Below are 25,712 nucleotides of genomic sequence, written 5' to 3'. Positions count from 1 at the left end.
GCCCTGGGGACGAGATCGGCCCTGGGGAGGCGGGTCAATGCAACCTCCTCCCCCCCAAAACAATGAATAATTAGGCTGGGCCCCCTAGGGATGGGGTCCCTGGGGTTCAGATCGGCCATGAGGATGGGGGCCACGCCGTCTACTCCCCCCCAAAAAAAAGAAATTAGGCCAGGCCCTGGGAGATGGGCCCCTCGGGCCAAGATCAGTCCTGGAGAGGGGAGCCTGTGGCCCCCTCCACCCCAAAAAATAATAATTAGGCCGGGCCCTTGGGGATGGGGTCATAGGGCTGAGATTGGCCCTGGGGAGTTAATAATTAGGCCAAAATCGGTCGGGAGAGGGGGCATGCAGACCTGCTGCCAATTACTGCTGCGCATACCCAAAGACCGTGTGTAGCACGTGGTAGGGTAATTATAGGTGTTGGCTGCAGGGCCTGGCTGCAGACCAGGTCCTGTGGCAAAGCCCCACTGCACACGGCCAAGTGCCGCGCGCAGGGTCAGGTTTGGTGGTTCTAGGGGTTGGCCGCAGGGCCCGGAGGTGGTTGGATTAACATATAGTAGAGAAAATTACTTTACGTTAAAAAACCATAGAAATTCACTGAAAAAGCAAAGGTTATAGGGACGTTATAGTTGAGAAATCAAATTTAAAAAAACAGACATTCACTTAAAAAAACAAAGGTTACAGGGACGTTCTAGTTAGGCTCACATTTTAAATGTACCAAACGATAGAAATTCACCTGCTATAGTTAGAATTATCTCAAGTAACTATAACTTGTGCCCTGCGGTAACTATAACTCACCACTCTTGCCATGCACTGCTAATTACCCCACAAATTACAGTACTCAGGATATATTGATATCTTCAAGGTACGTAGATGTAGAATTAAGATTAATAATTCAGTAAAGAAACAGAACTGCATCCAATACTAAAGGTACACACCTGCAGTCTGCACAGACTTCTAATGCAGTGCAGGAACGAATAGTAGTAAGCGCTCATGACTGCGTATTTCACCAACACACAGCACTATATATTCATCAGGGCATGATTAATGTTAGATATTGGGTCTCTAGTTGGCAGAGGTATGCACCCTGTACCAATAAGGAACCACAATCCTAGTCAGGGTAAGTCAGCTACACACCCTAAATGAATCTGTGCTCACCCTCTGGTAGATAGACACAAGTATAGCAACACAAAAGGATGCTAAAACATTTCAAACACTCATCCAAGTCACAGTTCTGGGTTTAATCCATTGCTCTTTGCTCATCATTCCACCACAGTTTGGACCCAGCCATATGCAAATCAGTCTTGAACCTGTTCCCCATTGGGAATAGTTCAGCCCGAACTGCCAGGCCAATCCTCCCTGGACCAGAAACAAGCATCCTGGGACCGGTTTCAGGGTATCACCCTTCATCAACCAGGATAGCTTAAATCCATTGGCACAGTGAGCACTGGACCCATGTTTGGGCATACCCTTCACACTTAAGGCAACTTTAGACACAAGTAGTCAGGCTTAACTTAAGAGGCAATGTTGAAAGTATTTTTGCAACACTTAATTGCAGCAATGCAGTGAAAGACACCACAAAAAGATTCCATAATAGTTTAGAAAACTAGAGAATATTTATCTGAGTAAAACAAGACCACAATGAAAATATGCATTTTTAAAGATTAAAAGTGAAAACAGTGCTTAGAAGTCCCTAGCAGTCAGAAGATTGCTTGAGGTCACGAGGGACTGGTGCAAATCCAAAGTTCAGGCCGACCGCAATGGATGGTAGGCCAGCTACAGAACCCACGCTGAAGCAGTACCTTTGATGCAGCAAAGCATAGACATTGAGGGCATTTAGGGGGTCTGGACCGCCAGGGCCGGGGACCACGGAAGCACCGCCAACAGGCTGGCGGTGCTTCCCAGCGCATTCTGACCGTGGCAGTAAAGCCGCGGTCAGAAAAGGGAATCCGGCGGTTTCCCGCCGGATTTCCCCTGCATGGGCTGAATCTCCATGGCGGCGCTGCAAGCAGCCCTGCCATGGAGATTCCGACCCCCTTCTCGCCATCCTGTTTCTGGCGGTTTTTACCGCCAGGAACAGGATGGCGGGAACGGGTGTTGTGGGGCCCCCTAACAGGGCCCCACCATAATTTTCACTGTCTGCTTAGCAGACAGTGAAAACCGCGACGGGTGCAACTGCACCCGTCGCACCCCTGCAATTCCGCCGGCTCCATTCGGAGCCGGCTTCATTGTTGCAGGGTCTTTCCCGCTGGGCCGGCGGGCGCTCTTTTGGCAGTCGCCCGCCGGCCCAGCGGGAAAGCCAGAATGGCCTCCGCGGTCTTCTGACCGCAGAGCGGCCATTTGGCGGTTCCCGCCACCCGCCAGGGTCAGAATGACCCTCTATGTGTCGTTTTTTGAAGAAGTCAGCTGCAGGACCCATTACTGAGTCCCAGAACTGGAGGAGCACCTAAGGCAATAGTAGGACTCACAGATGGCAGAGTCCAGCAGCACCAGGGGAGTTGCAGTCAGCCTTCGAAGTCCCTGAGACTGCAGGACACCGGGGTATGCGAACAAGCCTGTGGAGACTCTTGGGTATAAGGATGTAGAGAACAAGTCCAGTCCTGCTCACTGCAGACAAGAAGCAGCAGGTAGAAAGCCAACACAGCAAAGCAAATAGGTAAGTGGAATTCCCTCCTACAGCACAGCACACAGCAAGCAGTAGGTCAACACAGCAATGCAGTTGCAGAGTGGCAGTCCTTCCTGGCAGCACAGCAGTCCTTGTTCTTGGCAGAGTGTCCTTGGTTCCAATAGACGTGATTTGGTAGGGTGTGGGTCCAGTACTTAAAGTTAAACGTGCCTTTGAAGTGGCGGAGTCTTCAATGAGGCCTTTGAAGATCACAAGGTCCCTGCCTTTCCTTCCCTGGCTCTGCAGGGGGTTATGCAGCCCTCTGTGTTGGGAGAGGCACAGCCCTATTCAAGTGTAAGTGAGGCAGTGCTAAACTCTGCCCTCCCCATCAAGCCAGATGATGGGCCATCAGCCTGGTGATGGGCCATCAGGATGCTAATGTCATACCCCAGCTCCCTTTATGTGTGACTATCAAGATGCACAAAGCCCAGCAGTCATCTACACTGGACATGTATTCAGATAGAGAGAGACATAGAATGGTTAAAATAAGAAAATGCAAACTTTCTAAAAGTGGTGTTTTCAGACTTACAATTTAAAATTTGACTTCACCATAAGTTGCGATTTTTTAATTGTGAGTCCAGAGACACCAAACACCATATTTCAGTCCTTTCCCAATTGAAAGTTACACTTAAAGGATGCTTCAAGGTAACCCCAATGTTAACCTGTGGGAGAGATAGGCTTTGCAGTAGTGAAAAATGTATTTAGCAATTTTTCACTTCCAGGACATGTTAAATTTAAAAATACATGCCCAAATCTTTAAATACACGGCACCCTGCCTTTGGGGCTAACTAGGGCCTACCTTAGGGATGACATATGTATTAAAAGGAAGGTTTGGGCCTGGCAAGTGGGCACACTTAGCAGGTCAAAATGGCAGTTGACAACTGCACAAACACGCTCTGCAGTGGAAGTTCTGAGACATGTTTGAAAGGCCACTGTAGTTGGTGGCACAATCAGTGCTGCAGGCCCGCTAGTAGCATTTAATTCACAGGCCCTGGGCCCATATGGTGCACTTTACTAGGGACAAACAAGTAAATTAAATATGGCAAATGTGGACACACTAATGTTACCATACTTAAAGCAGGGAATACATGCATTTTAGCACTGGTTGGCAGTGTTAAAGCGCACAGAGTCCTAGAACCAACACAAACAGAGTCAGAAAACAAGAAAAAGGAAGGCAAAACGTTGGGAGGGGATCCAGCAGAAAGGCCCATTTCCAACAATTAATAATTGCATACTACAATCATGCCATCAGGGAACTAATGAGAAGGTATAACACAGCATTTATCAAGGCATGAGAATTCATTGATAGAGCTATTTTAGGTACTCAAACAATGCTGCATGTTTTTGCATCAGGGTATGCTTAGGAGCAAATATCATAAGGTCCGGTTCCCTGCTGCACTTGTGCCTTGTAAGGTACCATATGGCATTCAACTTCCAATCCTGTACAGTCCTAGGCACCCACAGTCAGGACAATGACTGAGCCTATTCGATAAAGGTTAGATGGGAATGTACGTGAATGACTTGAGGTGCCACTGACTGACCATGATGACATCCAGAACAAAGGTGGATGTCTCTTAATACACCACGAGAGTTCTCTTACCCACATTAACATATGAGGATGTAAGGGATGCAACAGTCAGGTGAAGTGTGCTGAGACTGAACAAAGAAGTTCTTTCATGTGTTGTCAATATGTGTCAGATCAGACCAACCTTTTTAGATTGTAGGCAGACAGTTTATAAAATCAAAGACGTCATAAACTGCCACACAAGGGATGGTTTTTACATGATTAATTGTGTCTGGGGGAAACAACATAATGGCTCGGGATGGACTATAAAAATCAAGATGGGAAGAGCACAATATAGTAATGAAGAACAACAGCATGAGATACGGCAAGAAAATCAGAGGGGAAGCAATACAGATAAAAAGTTGACAGGAGTAGAGGCTACTGAATAGATATATGCATAAATGTTGAGTGGGGTTTGAATGTGGATCAGGAGCTGTTAACCTTTTTATAGACACTTGGTCAATTCACCCCAGGTCATTTTAGCTTTTTTTATGGTCATCTTCTTTGCCTCGAGTTAGAGGTTGATGCTTAGAGTGGTAACAATTGTCTTAAAATGTACTTATATTATATACACATACCACTACAATTGGATAAAAAATCTTACATAATGCCAAGAACTCAGATTGAAAACTCTGGATGATAAAGATTTGATTTTTTACTATAGAGTGTGTACTATCCTTACTTTTGATTTCAACTACTTAATAACATGGGGAACAATTCTACATCAGTCTTATTACACAGTTCTAAACCAAATAAAGCATAACACTCATTCTAACAACCAAAACAGAGTACTGCGTCCATTAGCCTAATATAGTTGCATATTCCCAAGTTCTACATCTTACCTGCATAACTAAACAACAGTGCTTATGCCACTGACCCAGTGTCTAGCTGGTGAAAGATGAACTATCATTTTCAAAACAATTTTTATCCTCACTAAGGTACAATTTAGTTTGTGTCAGGAGACATGCTCAGAGGAAGAATTTACTGTTGGCTATGCGATGAGTGCTGGGCCACCATACTGTGAATTCACCCACGCTGAATATACTTTGTGGGCACAGAGGCTGGTATTGCATAACAGGTGCATGGATTGTCTGGTGAAGGCCTTTGTGATAATGTTTATTTATGCAATAACGACAGACTATAAACTACTTCCTAGAGTCCCCATTAAGTCTCAAATTGGTTGAAGATAGCAGTGGTTATCTTGAATTGCCATGCATAACTTTCCTTTTGTTTCACAGTATTCTTTCTAGACCATCGAGGTATTATGTTGCTCGTTCCAGGACCTTTACTTCATGCTTTGTGCTGGAAGAACAATCATCTTCCTTGAAAGTTTGCAGAAAAACATTCTTTACTCAGAGAACTAGTCTGGAAGTTAAGTAGTTAAGTGGTGTGCAAATAATCTTTAAACTGTTTTGAAAGCAGAGAATTTAGCTAAAGATTTTGCAACTATTGCATTTTTTCAACTTTTAACTTTGAGTCCCTTGTGAAGTAAAAGTGAAACTCTACCATTGAGTATCATGTTTTTTATAGTGTCCTCCACAGCTTGGGTACTCGTAAATGGATACACCACAGATAAAGCTTGGTTTTACATGTCTTTGTTCTGTATGCAAGCACAAACTTAACATACTAAACATGAAATCTATTCACTATACGTCGTAGTTGTACGGAGCCCCTCAGAAATCATAAGGGTCCCGCCATTGCAAACTCAAATGACACTACATTTCCCCCCTTGTTAAATAAATAATTTTATTTACATGTATATATACACATATATATTACAAATCCTTGATAAGTTGCCTTAGAGCTCTGGCCAAATGCCCAGATCGTGTCCTCTGAGGCTGGGAAAAGATAAGTGAATCATCCATGACTGATACTGGTGATGTAGTGATGGATGCAGTCAGAGGGCACTCTGTAGTCTCAATCGAACCAGTCTCATCTCTGACATCAGGAACTTGCGAATGATGAGGCAGATGTCTAAAGTGTGAAGAATCTCACGTAATGGACTTTCCAGGATGGTGAGCAGTCACCATGGGGGTCATTCTGACCCTGGCGGTCTAGGACCGCCAGGGCCACGAATGACGGAAGCACCGCCAACAGGCTGGCAGTGCTTCAATCCCCATTCCGACCGCGGCGGTAAAGCTGCGGTCGGATTGCCGGGGCCGGCGGTCATCCGCCGTTTTTGCCCCGGCTGGGAGAATCCGCCAGGGCAGCGCTGCAAGCAGCACTGCCCTGGGGATTCTGACCCCCGTACCGCCAGCCTTTTTCTGGCGGTTTTCACCGCCAGGAAGAGGCTGGCGGTAACGGGTGTCCTGGGGCCCCTAACAGGGCCCGGCCTGCTTTTCACTGTCTGCATTCGGAGCCGGCTCCTGTGTTGCGGTCTCATTCCCACCGGCCCAGCGGGAATGTCAGAATGGGGGCCGCGGAATTTTGGCCACGTGGCGGCCAAATGGCAGTTTCCGCCTTCCGCCGCCCGCCAGAGTTGGAATCACCCCCCATGTGTCCTTTGCTAGTCACAACTTTGAAGGGTTCAGCATCAAAGGGAGCATCAGATTTACATTTTCTCTGTTGTAGCACCAATACTTGATCTCCTTCATCGAAAGTAATGTTCTTGGCACATCATCGTTTTGCGGCATTTACTTTCATCTTTTGGTCATGACACAAGTCTTTTTGATGAAGTTCACCATCTGTTGTAGATCTCTTGTTGGTCCATTGTGCTAACTTGGTCGTCGGGGCTCTCCCAAAACATCAGTGTGGCAGGACTTTCACCTGTTGTTAATTGAGGAGATGACCGATAAGCTTGAACAGTAGCATGGATAGCTACCTTCAGATTAAGTTTCCCCAATTTAGCACTCTGGACAGTCTTTTTAAGTGTGCTCATAAAACGTTCGACAACACAATTTCCTGGTGGCCAGAGAGGTGTGATTCTTTGATGCCTTACATCGAGATGAGTAAAAAAAGTCTAGGAATTCCTGACTGTTAAAAGGGGGACCATTGTCAGACTTTAGGGTTGAAGGAACACCTCATATTTCAAAAATGCCATCTAATCTCTCAATGGCTTTTTCTGGAGTAATCAACAAGAGAACTTCTACTAGTGGAAGATGGGAGTTTTCATCAGTAATCACCATGAGGTGATATACATTGTCAACAGGACCAAAGAAATAAAAAACAATACTTTCCCATAGATGTTTTGGTAAATCTGACATGTTCAAAGTATGTTGAGTGATTTTGGGAGATAAGCAATTGCATAAATGACAGGCCTTCAAGTCTTTTTCAACTTTGTCATCAAGATGAGGAAACCAAACTCAGTTTCGGTATAACAGTTTTCTAACTTTTTTGTAAGGTTTTTTCCTAAAGAGTCGGTCACACACATATTACACCCTTTTTGATGGTTATAACCATATTAGTGATCCATAGCTCCAACGTTGCAGGAACACTGATCAATTCCACTACACATTTTGACAGTGACCTGTACCCGAACATGCAACTGAGGATATAGTTTGTCAGGATTCAGGACAGAGGCCTTGAATTTAAACAGATGATCACTGTATACTTTGTGTTCTAGAACGAAAAGTGAGACGCTGTTTCATACCCTTGTTAACGGTTACAAACACCGGCCATTTCTAAATTGAATCTAGAGTTTGACTACGGGACAGATTGTGTGCACATGAGCATGCATTTGTTACTGCACTCTTAATGATTTATGCTGACATTGGTATACACCAATAACTGTTAGATTGAATTTGTAACTGTTTCACAGTTATGTTTCATTAATTGTGCTGTATGACTCTGGTCTACTAATACATGATATATACTCTGTTTCAACATGGCATGCACTTTGGTACAGCACAAATCGCCTGTTTTCTGTTTTGATGATTATGGTATTCTCACCAGCAACATAATGGCGACTATTTGAAACGCTATTGGGAATACGAATAGTGACACGGTGAACTACAGTGGTGAGTGCATGAAGGCGTTAACTTTCATGACGTACAAGTAATGCATGAAAATGAAGATTTTTTGTTTGAGATACCATTGCGAACATGATGTAGTTACAAGGTGAACCATCGTGGTGAGTGCATGGAGATATTAACTTTCACGAAATATGTGTAATGAACGATTGAGCACTGATGAAGGTTTCTAACGAACTGTACGTGTCAGCTAGCAGACGGGAACTGTTCACAAACCCACACTACTGATAAACTTTGCTTTTCATATTGTCAATACCCACTTTCAGTTTGTGACAAACATCTGCTTGCATATTCCACAATATGCCTTCGAGCATTTGGGTGTCATTTGTGTTGGACAAGGATCGCACCCAATCCAACTGGCCTTGTGTCAACAACAACCTCTATATGTAACTTCAAATCAAAGTAGGTCATTTCAGTGGCGTTCTCAATTGTATGTTTGATTTTCTTAAAACTTTGTTCACATTTGTGTGACCAGTGAAATGGAGCATTTCTTTTTGTTAAGTCTTTTAATAGAGCACTTACTGTTGCAAAGTCACAAATGCGTCTAGAACAGTAACTGGCCATACTAAGGAATGAATGTAACATGTTAACATCTTGTGGGGGATTGGTCGCTGACAAAGCTTGTACCTTAGATGGATCCTAGGTCATATCCCCATCAGAAAAGATATGGCCATGGAATTTGTGTTTTGTTTTGTGGAACTCACACTTCTCTGCATTCAAGATTATACCTGTCAGTAAGTAGTCGACAGACTTGGGTAAGAGCTTTATCATGTTCTTTTCATGTACCTCCAAAGACTAATATGTCATCACTGTTATTGAAAGCATTGGTGACAGGTTGTAGTATACCTCGAATGACATCTTCAAAATGTTTTGATGCTAAAGACACTCTAAAACTTAGGCCCTCATTACCTTGAAGTACCTGAATGGGTGCTTGTACCTTTGTCTTTTTGTTTTTCATACTTGCTATGAATAAACCATGACTCTTTAATGGCGTTGACGCAGCCCATGTACACACTTTGGTCTTCGACAGTGTGAGATGGACCAAAGGAGATAGCTCATTGTATTTTTCCTCAGTACCTGTATTTTTCCTCAGGCATATTACCACTGTCAATAATAAAAAGTAAAGAGCAGCCGTTTATCTTTAGTGTAATTTTCGGACAATGTCTGAATGATTTTTTGTGATTTTTCATATTGACTTTTCTTTGATTCTTATTTTTCTTTGCATGAGGCCAGTCCGACATGCGCACACTTCAAGTAAACATCGACATTGCACATCCATCTTCCTCACTGTCACTTGACAGTGAAACTGTCAACTCTGAAGAACTCTTGGACAAAGATTTAAATGACAATCAACTTTGTTTAGTGTCACTTTGTATTAGTTGGTGTTGCCGCTTGGCCTTGTGGGCACGCATAGAATGTCGATCTGGAATGTTCGGGTGTCTATTTTGTTTCCTCAGTATAACACACTTGGTTTTTTCTTCACCTTATAAATCATTACAAAATGGTTCTTTTTCCTGCAGCCCTTGCATATTTGTCCAATGACGGGACATTTACCTTCATGTGGAAATGCAAATCCACATATTAAGCACAGTTTGTTTTTCTTTGGAGACGTCGCTTTGCATCCCTCACCCTTGTGTTTCTGCTTACTTTTCTTGTTCATGATTGGCTCACTGTGGGCAACTCCATGTCAGTGCTTGACGATCTGCACGTTCCTGAGCTCTGGCAATCATGAGTACTTGCTGTAAATTAAGGGTTTCTCTCAGCATTCGTCATCTGAATGAATCTGACAAACAACAATCTCTGCCTTTCTTGAAAGAAAATATATCTTTCTTAATCAACATTTCAGCATTAGATTGAACTTGAGACTTCGCACTTTTTTGATTTGAAGTTATGATACTTCATCAGCATGTGGTATTTTCTTTATTACTTCCTTCATTCCTTTGCCAGCAACATTCTTGAGGTTTTTAACAATCTTTTTGTTATACGCTTCTTCCAGTGTAACAATGAAATCATCAAAGGTTTCTATCCAGGCAGTCCAAATGTCACCAATATTCTGATTTTTGGCTCTATCAAATGAAGTGGTGGTGTGAAGAGGGAGGAAGCATTACAACCATTTGTGGAACTGACTGACATCGTAAGGGGGGTTCTCTCCAGCACCATCTGCTGTTCTTTGGGACCTGCTTCATTCGCCCCATCTCTGAGGTCCTGCAAAGTGCTGGCATCAGGGTCATCACAAACAATCTGGGGCCTCTTTCTTCATCGTAATTGGAACCCTATAACTTCTGGAAGACTATTTGAGTTGTATTGAGCGCTACCCGGCAAATTCGGTGGTGTGCCTCTCCAAGGATTTACCACTTGCAGCACAACCCCTCTGCTTTCAGTTGGGATGCAGCATATGGTTTTGAGTTCAGATGGCTCTTTTTGCTTGGTTTCTGGTAAGCATGATTTTATTCTCTATATATGTGATTATCACAATTTTTAATGTATTTCTGCATTTATCTGCTTCCACTCACAGAGTTCTCTTGTGTCTGTCACTGCTCATCGAATTTTCTGAATCTGATTGTTGCTGCTGTAGCATTTCTTTGCATTCAACTATTGGCGTCTCTAGCATTTCTCTGTACCTGGTGACCACTGCCTTTTGCATTATAATTCTATATATCTTGTAGCTTTGTGTTGCATTGTGGCGCTGTACCTCTTTTGCAGCCTCACCAGCAGCTTCCTGTCCAATAATCCAAAAATGTCTCTATAGGCCTTCGTCTTCTTTGAAATCTTGGCATCGGCTGGAGTGGCGTGTTGATTCGACAGATGCCAAATGTTGATCTTCACTTCAACAAAGGCCCATGTGGCACACACAAGCAGTTTGCTGGAACACTGCAAATTCTCTTGGAGAACACTGTTGGTTCTTTGGATTATGTATCCCCTATTAAGTCGCCAGTTGTAGCATCCTGTCTTGTCTGGGTACTCATAAGTGAATAGGCCACACACAGAGCTTGGTCTTCCACATCTTAATTCTTCTGCATGCAAGCGCAAACTCAACATTCTAAACATTACATTTATTCACCATACCCTAACACTTCTGTCACAGTTATGCATGGTCCATTAGGAAGCAAAACAGTCACATCATCACAAACTCACAAGATACTACAACTTTGCAATGGAGATAATGTGCATTTATGATACTGACAGCATTTAGTAAGTGTTCAATGTGTGGTATGATTTGGAATCACAGAATGAATGCTAATTTGTTTCCAGTTGTGCCAAAAACAAATATAAACTAAAGTCAATCAATATCAGAAGGTGTATACATATGAAGTTGGAGGTTTTTATCTTGCCAGTAAGAAGGGAGGCGAGTAAGCATTTCTGTGATGAGTTCTATGTTGCTAAATTTCAGTTTCAGGAAAGTCATCTTTAAATCAATAAAAAGGAGAATTTGTTACACAGAGATCTCTTTAAGATATATCACTGTCATGGTGAGCATTAGATGCTGAGCTTCCATGACAGATTATTAAGGAGTTGTGTATTGCTTTCACAAATCCTTTCCAACCTTTAGACATCAGTGCCCAACAGAGTGACGAGGCAGAGGGATGATGTCTGGTGTTACACCTTTCTCTTATCAATGCCTTTTTTGCTTGTTCTATTGTCTCATAAATTACACAATGTGAGAGGTTGCTGTGAATATGATGAGAGTTAATCTCACTTAGTCAATGTGGTCTGACTCAACAGAGATTGATTTTGAAGTTCAAAGGAACCACAGCCTTCACCGTCAATTACACCAGATTTTAATTAAAAAGAAGACTGTATAAAATTATTTACCACTTCATCTCAGAAAGAAATTACCTTAAGCAATAACCGTTTGTCCGAATGACCGAAGATGTGTGTAGGGCAAAATATGAAATTTTCAAGCTTAACAGTTAAATGATGACATCATTGGCATACAGTGAAAAAGGTATCAAATATTATTTTCTTTAGCAGTATTTATTAAGTGCATGGCTTTTATTTCTCAAGATGTCTGCAATTGTGATAAATAAATATGACATAATTATCAAATATTGCATACCTGACACAGAGGTAATGCTTCTAAATATTGTTTAATGATATAAACTATCTTTGTCCAATTTAGATTTAATAGTTCTGATGTTCATTTTCCAAAAACTATGTTTATTGTTTTGATGGGAATCAATTAACTGAGAAATTGTTCAAGTAATTCTATGTTTCATTAACTCTGGGCACCAATTTTGCATGTCCCTCTTGAATATAGTTTGTGTAGGTGAAGCGGATTGCAATTATGCCACAATAACTTGTTAGAGTCATAAGATTAAGGTAAAAAATGAGATTGTACCATATGATATACGTCTCCCAACTGTATATGAGCATGTTGTTTGCTTGAAGTGACCCTCTATGTGGAATGACTAGTAGTGAAATTAATTTGATACATTATGATAGGCACATCACCCACATTAATGTTATCTCCAAAAATATATTGCATAATTTTTCATTAAAGAGGGAATCCTGTGTTTCTTTGAGGGCTCGCCTATCGAGGTTGGTGCTCAGTCAATGGGCACAGGACCCATTTCAAATCCACGCCAAAAACAATTCAAAATCTGGCACTCCTTGCAAAACAATGGCCTTCATTTATTTCAAAAATCCATAAAACAGAACATAGGGCAACGCGTTTCAACCTTCACGGTCTTCTTCCTTGGCCCTTCTTACAGAGTTATACAACAGAAAAAATGTGGCCCCTCCCATCTGCTATATATACCATCATCAATAGACATAGAAGATATATATCTATATATACATATATTTTTTTTTTTTTTTTTTTTTTTTTTTAAATAATATATGTATATTTATATATGTCCATAGGAATATACATTCTAATATCATTTTAAATGTCCATTTTATATACTCTTCCCATTTTAGTATAATGCTCCTATTTAACCAAAAATCATATCACTAATCGGATGAGCCACTATTGTAACACAATGAATCATCAAATAAATATTTTTGTAGGCCTTTCAATCAAACAATAAGAGGTAATCTGACCTAACATTGTTGTAATGGGACCCTGCCTTGACATCATCCTATTAACCAATATGAACAGAAAGTTCCTCGTCCTTGTTCAATCCCCAAGGATAACGGCTATTAAGCTGAATAATATATTCAGACTCCTATCTTCTCAATTGTTTTTCTCTGTCCCCTCCTCTCGGAGTGGCCAAGACCCTGTCTATACCAAAAAATGTCATCTTCTCAACTTTCCCCTCATGCTCAAGATTACAATGTCTCGCTACTGGATACGCAGCATCCTTGTTCAATATCGCTCTCCAGTGCTCAAGAATGCGTTTCTTCAGAGGAAAAATTGTGCTGCCGACATATTGTAATCCACATGGACATTCTATTACATAGATAGCAAAATCTGAGTTACAATTAATATACTTTTTAATATCTACTTGCCTACCCGTGGGTAACTCATATTGCTTCCGGTTTGAACTGTATCTGCATGCTTTACACTTGGCACACTTATAGAAGCCTTGATATTTATCTAAGAAAGTTTCTTTCTTCTTCCTTGTATAACTATGTACCAAAATGTCCCTTAAAGAACTACTCCTTTTGTAAGTTATCAAAGGAGTACGGCTGACTAGCTGCCCAATTATTCTGTCAGCCTTGATAAGATGCCAATATTTTATGAGGATCTTTTTGACTTCTGACGAATATGCATTAAAGACTGTCACAAATCTCGGGGTATTAGTGCCTTCTCCTCTCTTTTTGGGAATCAATAGTTCCGCCCTTTGAACTACTGCTGTCTTTTGGCATGCCTTTTTTACTACTCTGTATGGGTATCCCCTAGATCTGAATCTCTGTGTCATTGTTAATCGTTCTTTCTCAAAACTTTGTGGGGTACTACAGTTTCTCTTATTTCTTAATAATTCCCCATAGGGTATGCTCCATTTTACATTCGGAGGGTGGTGACTTGTGGCGTGTAGAATGCTGTTCCCTGATGTGATTTTCCTAAACAGTTTTGTATGTAATGTGCCTTCTTTTACACAGACCTCTATGTCTAAAAATTCCATTACCTGTTTATGTATTTTATAGGAAAATTGTAAATTTAGGTCCCTATTCGGTAGCGAATTCAAAAAATCATATAACACTGATTCTGGGCCTTCCCATATCATAAATATATCATCGATATATCGTGTCCAAAATATGATATGTTGGAACCATTCCATCTTTTCATCTGCCATCACCCATTGTGTTTCCCACCATCCCATAAATAAACAGGCATAACTGGGAGCAAAGCAACTTCCCATCGCAGTCCCAGTTGTTTGTCTATACCATTGATCCTCATATATGAAAAAATTATTTTCCAAGCAAAATTTTAACATGTTCAGAAGTAGTTCAGAGTGTTCCAACAATCTGATTGGTTTGTCCCTAAAGAAATGTCGACACGCCTGAATTCCCTTCTCATGTGGGATACAGGTGTACAACGATACTACATCTATAGTTACCATGATATAGTTAGTTTGCCAAGGAGTATCCTGTATTTTTGTTAAGAAATCTGTAGTGTCTCTGCAATATGAGTTTAAATTCAATACATACGGACTCAAAAAATAGTCTAAGTAGATGGAAACATTCTCCAAAAGACTGCCTCTTGCTGATACTATAGGACGACCCGGAGGTTTATCAATATCCTTATGAATCTTGGGAGCAGATAGAAGCAAGGTGCCACTGGTTTCCGTACCAATAAAAACTTGTACTCGTCATCCGAGAGTAAACCTCTACTGACACCATCAAAGAGCAAATCATGAAACCTGCTTATAGAGTGTCGGTAAGCTGATATTGTGGATATCTCATAACAGGCTGGATTAAGCAGTTGCCTCTTAACTTCTTGTTGGTACTTAGTAGCATCCCATAAAACTACATTGCCGCCTTTATCCGCCGGCTTTATCACAAATGAGGTTGCTTTCTTAAGAGATGTCAGTGCTGTTCGTTGACCTGCTGTTAGATTCCGTGCATAAGCATCTTTTGTCCTCTTCCACAAATTAAGCAGCTCCAAAGTTACTGCTTCATGAAAAGCATCAATATTATCATGTGGTAAAACTGGATTACATCTCGATTTAGCTTTGAAACTGCTACCGCTGGCACAATCCGTTTGTAGGTCTGTAGGAGGCTGGACTGGCTTGTAGTGAGTACCAAGGGGTACTTGCACCTTGCACCAGGCCCAGTTATCCCTTATTAGTGTATAGGGTGTCTAGCAGCTTAGGCTGATAGATAATGGTAGCTTAGCAGAGCAGCTTAGGCTGAACTAGGAGACGTGTGAAGCTACTACAGTACCACTTAGTGTCATATGCACAATATCATAAGAAAACACAATACACAGTTATACTAAAAATAAAGGTACTTTATTTTTATGACAATATGCCAAAGTATCTTAGAGTGTACCCTCAGTGAGAGGATAGGAAATATACACAAGATATATATACACAATAGCAAAAATATGCAGTATAGTCTTAGAAAACAGTGCAAACAATGTATAGTTACAATAGGATGCAATGGGGAAACATAGGGATAGGGGCAACACAAACCATATACTCCAAAAGTGGAATGCGAACCACGAATGGACCCCAAACCTATGTGACCTTGTAGAGGGTCGCTGTGACTATTAGAAAATAGTGAGAGTTAGAAAAATAACCCTCCCCAAGACCCTGAAAAGTGAGCGCAAAGTGCACTAAAGTTCCCCTAAGGACAAAAGAGTCGTGTTAGAGGAATAATGCAGGAAAGACACAAACCAGCAATGCAACAACTGTGGATTTCCAATCTAGGGTACCTGTGGAACAAGGGGACCAAGTCCAAAAGTCACAAGCAAGTCGGAGATGGGCAGATGCCCAGGAAATGCCAGCTGCGGGTGCAAAGAAGCTTCGACTGGACAGAAGAAGCTGAGGTTTCTGCAGGAACGAAAAGGGCTAGAGACTTCCCCTTTGGTGGACGGATCCCACTCGCCTTGGAGAGTCGTGCAGAAGTGTTTTCCTGCCGGAAAGACGCCAACAAGCCTTGCTACACGCAAATCGTGCGTTTGGCGTTTTTGGACGCTGCTGGGGCCCAGGAGGGATCAGGAGGTCTCAAATTGGACCTGAAGAGAGAGGGGACGTCGAGCAAGACAAAGAGCCCTCACTGAAGCAGGTAGCTCCCGGAGAAGTGCCAGAAACAGGCACTACAAGGATGCGTGAAACGGTGCTCGCCGAAGTTGCACAAAGGAGTCCCACGTCGCCGGAGACCAACTTAGAAAGTCGTGCAATGCAGGTTAGAGTGCCGTGGACCCAGGCTTGGCTGTGCACAAAGGATTTCCGCCGGAAGTGCACAGGGGCCGGAGTAGCTTGCAAAGTCGCGGTTCCCAGCAATGCAGCCCAGCGAGGTGAGGCAAGGACTTACCTCCACCAAACTTGGGCTGAAGAGTCACTGGACTGTGGGGGTCACTTGGACAGCGTCGCTGGATTCGAGGGACCTCGCTCGTCGTGCTGAGAGGAGACCCAAGGGACCGGTAATGCAGCTTTTTGGTGCCTGCGGTTGCAGGGGGAAGATTCCGTCGACCCACGGGAGATTTCTTCGGAGCTTCTGGTGCAGAGAGGAGGCAGACTACCCCCACAGCATGCACAAGCAGGAAAACAGTCGAGAAGGCGGCAGGATCAGCGTTACAGAGTTGCAGTAGTCGTCTTTGCTACTATGTTGCAGGTTTGCAGGCTTCCAGCGCGGTCAGCGGTCGATTCCTTATCAGAAGGTGAAGAGGGAGATGCAGAGGAACTCGGCTGAGCTCATGCATTCGTTATCTAAAGTTTCCCCAGAGACAGAGACCCTAAATAGCCAGAAAAGAGGGTTTGGCTACCTAGGAGAGAGGAAAGGCTACTAACACCTGAAGGAGCCTATCAGCAGGAGTCTCTGACGTCACCTGGTGGCACTGGCCACTCAGAGCAGTCCAGTGTGCCAGCAGCACCTCTGTTTCCAAGATGGCAGAGGTCTGGAGCACACTGGAGGAGCTCTGGACACCTCCCAGGGGAGGTGCAGGTCAGGGGAGTGGTCACTCCCCTTTCCTTTGTCCAGTTTCGCGCCAGAGCAGGGGCTAAGGGGTCCCTGAACCGGTGTAGACTGGCTTATGCAGAATTGGGCACATCTGTGCCCAACAAAGCATTTCCAGAGGCTGGGGGAGGCTACTCCTCCCCTGCCTTCACACCATTTTCCAAAGGGAGAGGGTGTCACACCCTCTCTCAGAGGAAGTTTTTTGTTCTGCCATCCTGGGCCAGGCCTGGCTGGACCCCAGGAGGGCAGCTGCCTGTCTGAGGGGTTGGCAGCAGCAGCAGCTGCAGTGAAACCCCAGGAAGGGCAGTCTGGCAGTACCAGGGTCTGTGCTACAGACCACTGGGATCATGGAATTGTACCAACAATGCCAGGATGGCATAGAGGGGGCAATTCCATGATCATAGACATGTTACATGGCCATATTCGGAGTTACCATGGTGAAGCTACATATAGGTAGTGACCTATATGTAGTGCACGCGTGTAATGATGTCCCCGCACTCACAAAGTTCAGTGAATTGGCTCTGAACAATGTGGGGGCACCTTGGCTAGTGCCAGGGTGCCCTCACACTAAGTAACTTTGCACCTAACCTTTACCAGGTAAAGGTTAGACATATAGGTGACTTATAAGTTACTTAAGTGCAGTGTAAAATGGCTGTGAAATAACGTGGACGTTATTTCACTCAGGCTGCAGTGGCAGGCCTGTGTAAGAATTGTCAGAGCTCCCTATGGGTGGCAAAAGAAATGCTGCAGCCCATAGGGATCTCCTGGAACCCCAATACCCTGGGTACCTTAGTACCATATACTAGGGAATTATAAGGGTGTTCCAGTAAGCCAATGTGAATTGGTAAAATTGGTCACTAGCCTGTTAGTGACAATTTGAAAGTAATGAGAGAGCATAACCACTGAGGTTCTGGTTAGCAGAGCCTCAGTGAGACAGTTAGGCACCACACAGGGAACATATACATGCACACCTATGAGCACTGGGGCCCTGTGTGACAGGGTCCCAGTGACACATACATATAGGCCACAAACCTATGAGCACTGGGGTCCTGCCAAGCAGGATCCCAGTGACACATAACAAACATACTGAAAACATAGTGTTTTCACTATGAGCACTGAGGCCTGGCTATCAGGATCCCAGTGAGACAGTTAAAACAGTGACAAACACCCTGACATACACTCACAAACAGGCCAAAAGTGGGGGTAACAAGGCTAGAAAGAGGCTACCTTCTCACACAACCCCCCCCCAAACGAAGGACAATAAGGCTAACCTTGGCCAGTTGAGACTTTATTGTCTAAGTGGTGATAAGTAGAGAGTAGCTCTGCAATAGACTGGTTACTCCCTTTATCATCCACTATATGGTCACTTCCCTGTGGGGATGTAAACCACCCTGTTTGAAGTTTTTTAGCTAACCAACAATGTGAAGATGTATTTTCAGAGTTTCTATCAGTAAGTTTTAGTTTAGAGCAGTGGGAATTATCCACTGAACCTATTTGTAATGATGGAAATGCCAGACAGGGATGCTGTCTCAGTAAAGCCATAGCTGGGCAAAAACTTTCTCCATTTGGCTGGAAGAGGGAACAGGGATGCTGTTTCTCTTGAGTTGGAGCAGGGCAGGGATGCTGTCCTATGAGCTCCACACTAGGGCAGGGATGCTGTCCTAAGTGTTGTGAGGCAGTACAGGGTTTCTGCACTAAAGTTTCTCTGGGAGGGTTGGAGGGATGCTCCATGTTAACTAAAATGGTGCTCTTTTTGTCACCAATGTTAGTTATCCCACAGAGAGGTACTTCTACCTCAGGGAGTCCAGCTATGCCAGCTGATGATTCCCTTGGAACAGGTGCCACCCCAGGAGAGGTTTCTCCCACCACAGGAATGGTATCCTGAATGGTAGGGTGGTTAGGGGATACTGTGATACCCTTTTTACCTGTTGATGGAGAGGGATCCTGAGTTTTCAGGCCTTCTCTCCTTTGCTTTTTCATTTCACTTGAAATGAGAGGGAACAATTCCTCAGGGATGCCCAGCATGGCTGCATGGGCATAAAACTCTACATCAGCCCAACCTGAGGCGTCTAGATCATTACCTAAGAGACAGTCTACAGGTAAGCTAGGTGATACCACCACCTGCTTAGGGCCAGTAACTCCACCCCAACTAAACTGAATTATAGCTAAGGGAAGAAACTTAGTGGAGTTATGGACATCAATAATCTTATACTGTTGTCCAATGATGTGTTGTTCAGGAGGCACTAGGTTTTCAGTCACCAAAGTGAAACTGGCACCTGTGTCCCTGTAGGCCAAGGCCTCAACACCATTTATTGAAACTGTCTGCCTGTACTTATCCATTGTAAGGGGACAAGCAGCCAGTGTGGCAAGGCCAATGCCACTAGGTGTGACAGAAACTGTCTTGGGACTGACTACCCTAGTTTCTACTATGGACCCATAAGTGAACCCAACTACACCCTTTGCTTGACTGTTGCCAGCAGTCCCACCACTAGTACCACTACTGCTAGGGGCACTAGAGCTTGATGTATTAGTGGTGGTAGGCTCAGGGGGTTTACCTGGACAGGACTTATCCCCTGGCCTATGGCCTCTGTTTTTACACACAAAGCACCAAGGCTTTTTAATGTGTGCAGGTTGGGAAGAAGAGGAAGAATTTGTTTTATCCCCACCCTCTGAAGAGTGTTTAAGATTTGAAGTGGGATCTTTGGTTTTACCCTTATCCCCATGCTTATCTTGAGATTTTTCACCATCTTTCTTCTTATTGCCATCTTTGTCACCCCCTGTATGAACTTTTCTGTTCCCCCTTGTTCTGACCCATTTGTCTGCCTTCTTTCCCAATTCTTGGGGAGAGGTCAGATCAGAGTCTACCAGGTACTGGTGCAACAAATCAGACACACAATTATTAAGTATATGCTCTCTCAGGATTGTGTTATACAGGCTTTCATAATCAGTAACTTTACTGCCATGTAACCACCCCTCCAAGGCCTTCACTGAATGGTCAATGAAATCAACCCAGTCTTGTGAAGACTCCTTTTTGGTCTCTCTGAACTTTATCCTGTACTGTTCAGTGGTTAAGCCATAACCATCCAGGAGTGCATTCTTAAGAACTGTAAAATTATTGGCATCACTTTCTTTCACAGTAAGGAGTCTATCCCTACCCTTTCCACTAAATGATAGCCATAGGATAGCAGCCGCTGCTTTTGAGGGACATCCTGTACAGCACAGGCCCTCTCAAGTGCAGCAAACCACTTGTTAATGTCATCCCCCTCCTTATAAGGGGGAACTATCTTGTGCAGATTCCTGGAATCATGCTCTTTTGCAGGATGACTATGGGGAATACTGCTGCTGCCACCATGGGTATCTAAACCCAACTTCTGTCTTTCCTTCTCTAATTCTAAAGACTGTCTATCCAAATCCAGCTGTTGCTTCTTGAGCTTCAGTCTGGTTTGTTCCACTCTCAATCTATTGAGCTCCCTTTCTAACAATCTGTCATCAGGGTGGGTGGGAGGGACATTTCTAGAAACAGAGCTATGATGGGAATGAACAGAAGGAGACCTGTCCCTTACAGAAGGCACCCTAACAGCTTGGTTTACAGGAACATTACTACCAGTATGGTGAGAATAAATGCTTTTGCTATGATGTGAGACAACACTATTTATTTGGTGTGGCTCATCATCATTACCATCTATGCTAGATTGTCTAGTAATGGGCAGGCTAGGAAGTTTCTTTCCTAAATCTTTTCCTGGGGGAGTCCCTGAATCAGATTGGGAACTATTAGGTACTTTTGCAACAGATGGGGCACCTATGGCCTTATCCTGTTCTCTAAGCATGTTAAGTAACAGTTCCAAGGAAGGATTCTTCCCTACACTCAAACCTCTCTCTATACAGAGACTCCTTGCTCTTTTCCAGCTAAGGTTGTCATATGCAAGTTTGGACAGATCAACACCTTGGCCTGTGCCAGACATTTTTTAGAGAGAGTTAAAGTGATAGAGAAAGAGACAAAAGTGTTCAGAACTTTTTGGAAAGACAGAAAAAAAACTTTTTAAACTTTTAAGAACTTTTTGAAAGTTTTAGGAGTACTTTTCAGCACTTAGAAAAGAGTGAAAAGAGAAAATGCAAAACTTTTTGGCTATGTGTATATACACTGACCTTGTTTTGTATATTTTTCTCTTATGAAAAGTACAATGACAAAAGTGGTAAGTAGTCTCAAGCACTTATCCCACCACTGCACAACCAATGTAGGAGGCTGGACTGGCTTGTAGTGAGTACCAAGGGGTACTTGCACCTTGCACCAGGCCCAGTTATCCCTTATTAGTGTATAGGGTGTCTAGCAGCTTAGGCTGATAGATAATGGTAGCTTAGCAGAGCAGCTTAGGCTGAACTAGGAGACGTGTGAAGCTGCTACAGTACCACTTAGTGTCATATGCACAATATCATAAGAAAACACAATACACAGTTATACTAAAAATAAAGGTACTTTATTTTTATGACAATATGCCAAAGTATCTTAGAGTGTACCCTCAGTGAGAGGATAGGAAATATACACAAGATATATATACACAATAGCAAAAATATGCAGTATAGTCTTAGAAAACAGTGCAAACAATGTATAGTTACAATAGGATGCAATGGGGAAACATAGGGATGGGGGCAACACAAACCATATACTCCAAAAGTGGAATGCGAACCACGAATGGACCCCAAACCTATGTGACCTTGTAGAGGGTCGCTGTGACTATTAGAAAATAGTGAGAGTTAGAAAAATAACCCTCCCCAAGACCCTGAAAAGTGAGCGCAAAGTGCACTAAAGTTCCCCTAAGGACAAAAGAGTCGTGTTAGAGGAATAATGCAGGAAAGACACAAACCAGCAATGCAACAACTGTGGATTTCCAATCTAGGGTACCTGTGGAACAAGGGGACCAAGTCCAAAAGTCACAAGCAAGTCGGAGATGGGCAGATGCCCAGGAAATGCCAGCTGCGGGTGCAAAGAAGCTTCGACTGGACAGAAGAAGCTGAGGTTTCTGCAGGAACGAAAAGGGCTAGAGACTTCCCCTTTGGTGGACGGATCCCACTTGCCTTGGAGAGTCGTGCAGAAGTGTTTTCCCGCCGGAAAGACGCCAACAAGCCTTGCTACACGCAAATCGTGCGTTTGGCGTTTTTGGACGCTGCTGGGGCCCAGGAGGGACCAGGAGGTCGCAAATTGGACCTGAAGAGAGAGGGGACGTCGAGCAAGACAAAGAGCCCTCACTGAAGCAGGTAGCACCCGGAGAAGTGGCAGAAACAGGCACTACGAGGATGCGTGAAACGGTGCTCGCCGAAGTTGCACAAAGGAGTCCCACGTCGCCGGAGACCAACTTAGAAAGTTGTGCAATGCAGGTTAGAGTGCTGTGGACCCAGGCTTGGCTGTGCACAAAGGATTTCCACCGGAAGTGCACAGGGGCCGGAGTAGCTTGCAAAGTCGCGGTTCCCAGCAATGCAGCCCAGCGAGGTGAGGCAAGGACTTACCTCCACCAAACTTGGGCTGAAGAGTCACTGGACTGTGGGGGTCACTTGGACAGTGTCGCTGGATTCGAGGGACCTCGCTCGTCGTGCTGAGAGGAGACCCAAGGGACCGGTAATGCAACTTTTTGGTGCCTGCGGTTGCAGGGGGAAGATTCCGTCGACCCACGGGAGATTTCTTCGGAGCTTCTGGTGCAGAGAGGAGGCAGACTACCCCCACAGCATGCACAAGCAGGAAAACAGTCGAGAAGGCGGCAGGATCAGCGTTACAGAGTTGCAGTAGTCGTCTTTGCTACTATGTTGCAGGTTTGCAGGCTTCCAGCGCGGTCAGCGGTCGATTCCTTATCAGAAGGTGAAGAGGGAGATGCAGAGGAACTCGGCTGAGCTCATGCATTCGTTATCTAAAGTTTCCCCAGAGACAGAGACCCTAAATAGCCAGAAAAGAGGGTTTGGCTACCTAGGAGAGAGGAAAGGCTACTAACACCTGAAGGAGCCTATCAGCAGGAGTCTCTGACGTCACCTGGTGGCACTGGCCACTCAGAGCAGTCCAGTGTGCCAGCAGCACCTCTGTTTCCAAGATGGCAGAGGTCTGGAGCACACTGGAGGAGCTCTGGACACCTCCCAGGGGAGGTGCAGGTCAGGGGAGTGGTCACTCCCCTTTCCTTTGTCCAGTTTCGCGCCAGAGCAGGGGCTAAGGGGTCCCTGAACCGGTGTAGACTGGCTTATGCAGAATTGGGCACATCTGTGCCCAACAAAGCATTTCCAGAGGCTGGGGGAGGCTACTCCTCCCCTGCCTTCACACCATTTTCCAAAGGGAGAGGGTGTCACACCCTCTCTCAGAGGAAGTTCTTTGTTCTGCCATCCTGGGCCAGGCCTGGCTGGACCCCAGGAGGGCAGCTGCCTGTCTGAGGGGTTGGCAGCAGCAGCAGCTGCAGTGAAACCCCAGGAAGGGCAGTCTGGCAGTACCAGGGTCTGTGCTACAGACCACTGGGATCATGGAATTGTACCAACAATGCCAGGATGGCATAGAGGGGGCAATTCCATGATCATAGACATGTTACATGGCCATATTCGGAGTTACCATGGTGAAGCTACATATAGGTAGTGACCTATATGTAGTGCACGCGTGTAATGATGTCCCCGCACTCACAAAGTTCAGTGAATTGGCTCTGAACAATGTGGGGGCACCTTGGCTAGTGCCAGGGTGCCCTCACACTAAGTAACTTTGCACCTAACCTTTACCAGGTAAAGGTTAGACATATAGGTGACTTATAAGTTACTTAAGTGCAGTGTAAAATGGCTGTGAAATAACGTGGACGTTATTTCACTCAGGCTGCAGTGGCAGGCCTGTGTAAGAATTGTCAGAGCTCCCTATGGGTGGCAAAAGAAATGCTGCAGCCCATAGGGATCTCCTGGAACCCCAATACCCTGGGTACCTTAGTACCATATACTAGGGAATTATAAGGGTGTTCCAGTAAGCCAATGTGAATTGGTAAAATTGGTCACTAGCCTGTTAGTGACAATTTGAAAGTAATGAGAGAGCATAACCACTGAGGTTCTGGTTAGCAGAGCCTCAGTGAGACAGTTAGGCACCACACAGGGAACATATACATGCACACCTATGAGCACTGGGGCCCTGTGTGACAGGGTCCCAGTGACACATACATATAGGCCACAAACCTATGAGCACTGGGGTCCTGCCAAGCAGGATCCCAGTGACACATAACAAACATACTGAAAACATAGTGTTTTCACTATGAGCACTGAGGCCTGGCTATCAGGATCCCAGTGAGACAGTGAAAACAGTGACAAACACCCTGACATACACTCACAAACAGGCCAAAAGTGGGGGTAACAAGGCTAGAAAGAGGCTACCTTCTCACAAGGTCTAAGTCCTCTAGTAGCTCCATATCTGTTCCCCATGTTCTTTCTCCTATCTCCAGTTCACGTAAGGCAGCTAAACCGTCTATATCGCTAATCATTAATTCTGAAGCCAACTCCGATCTGTTCATTTCCGTTGTATGTGATATGGTTACGTCCTTTTGTTGTGCAAAGATTTTCATTAACTTCAACTTCCTGATCAGGTGAAAGATATCAATTCGTGTTTTCGTATAGTTAAAATTCGCTGTTGGGCAGAATGATAGCCCTAATTCCAATATTGATCGTTCATCCTGTGATAAAGTATGAGAAGAGATGTTGACTACTGTCAGCTCTCTTTCCTTCATTGTTTCTTTCTCCTGGTTTGTCGTGCAATTCTGCCAACCAAATTCTCGTTGTCCTGTTGACCTGCCCCCTCTCCTAATCTTTTTATTTCTGCGCCTTCGCCTTTGTCTCTTGGAGGTTTTCTCTGTGGTCTTGAACTTATAAACACTATAGTTTTCTTCTTTTCGTTCTTTCATCATTGAGCAAGTAATATATGTATTGGTTGACACTTGTCAAGAGATGTTTACATATTATAGGGGATTATATTGTTTATATTAGACTAGAAATGTACTTAGGTCTTGATTGAAATGAAAAGTGAGCTGATTTATAAGATATAATTTATTTATAATTGGGTTTGATAGTGACTTTCTATGTCTCCCAGCTTTGTTGTTTTGTATGTACCTACAACATGTAGGTTCTAAGTTTGAAATCCAACAAAAGTCGTTTTTGTGAAGGAAAAACCTAAGAAAACAACCTACATTTATTGGGAGAGATCAAAAATATTTTTGATCAAAATTGAGTTACAAAAATAGTTTGTGCAAGAATGTTCACTTGCAGTTAACCTTAACAATAGCTGGCAACCATTCTCAAGTGGGAAGTATGTAAACATCGCAACCCTTGGTGGGTAAAAGCTATATTTCACTCACCCACGTCTACAAATGCTCTGATGAATTGAGCTACTTTCCACTGCCCACCCATCTAAAATGAGACTACACTGGATTCCCAAGATCCAAGGCAACACTTCTGTTCTCAC

General features: G+C 43.9%; 1 protein-coding gene across 2 annotated transcripts in view; it reads right to left on the bottom strand.

Annotated features, from left to right (window-relative positions):
* The window catches only part of ADGRD2 (adhesion G protein-coupled receptor D2), a 386,891-nt gene that overhangs the window by 221,942 nt on the left and 139,237 nt on the right, over positions 1-25,712 (bottom strand). The gene's annotated exons all lie outside the window — the stretch shown is intronic.

The sequence above is a fragment of the Pleurodeles waltl genome, chromosome 6 (genome assembly GCF_031143425.1).
Source record: "Pleurodeles waltl isolate 20211129_DDA chromosome 6, aPleWal1.hap1.20221129, whole genome shotgun sequence".
In the NCBI taxonomy this organism is placed as follows: Eukaryota; Metazoa; Chordata; class Amphibia; order Caudata; family Salamandridae; genus Pleurodeles; species Pleurodeles waltl.
This window is presented reverse-complemented; position numbering and strand designations above follow the sequence as displayed.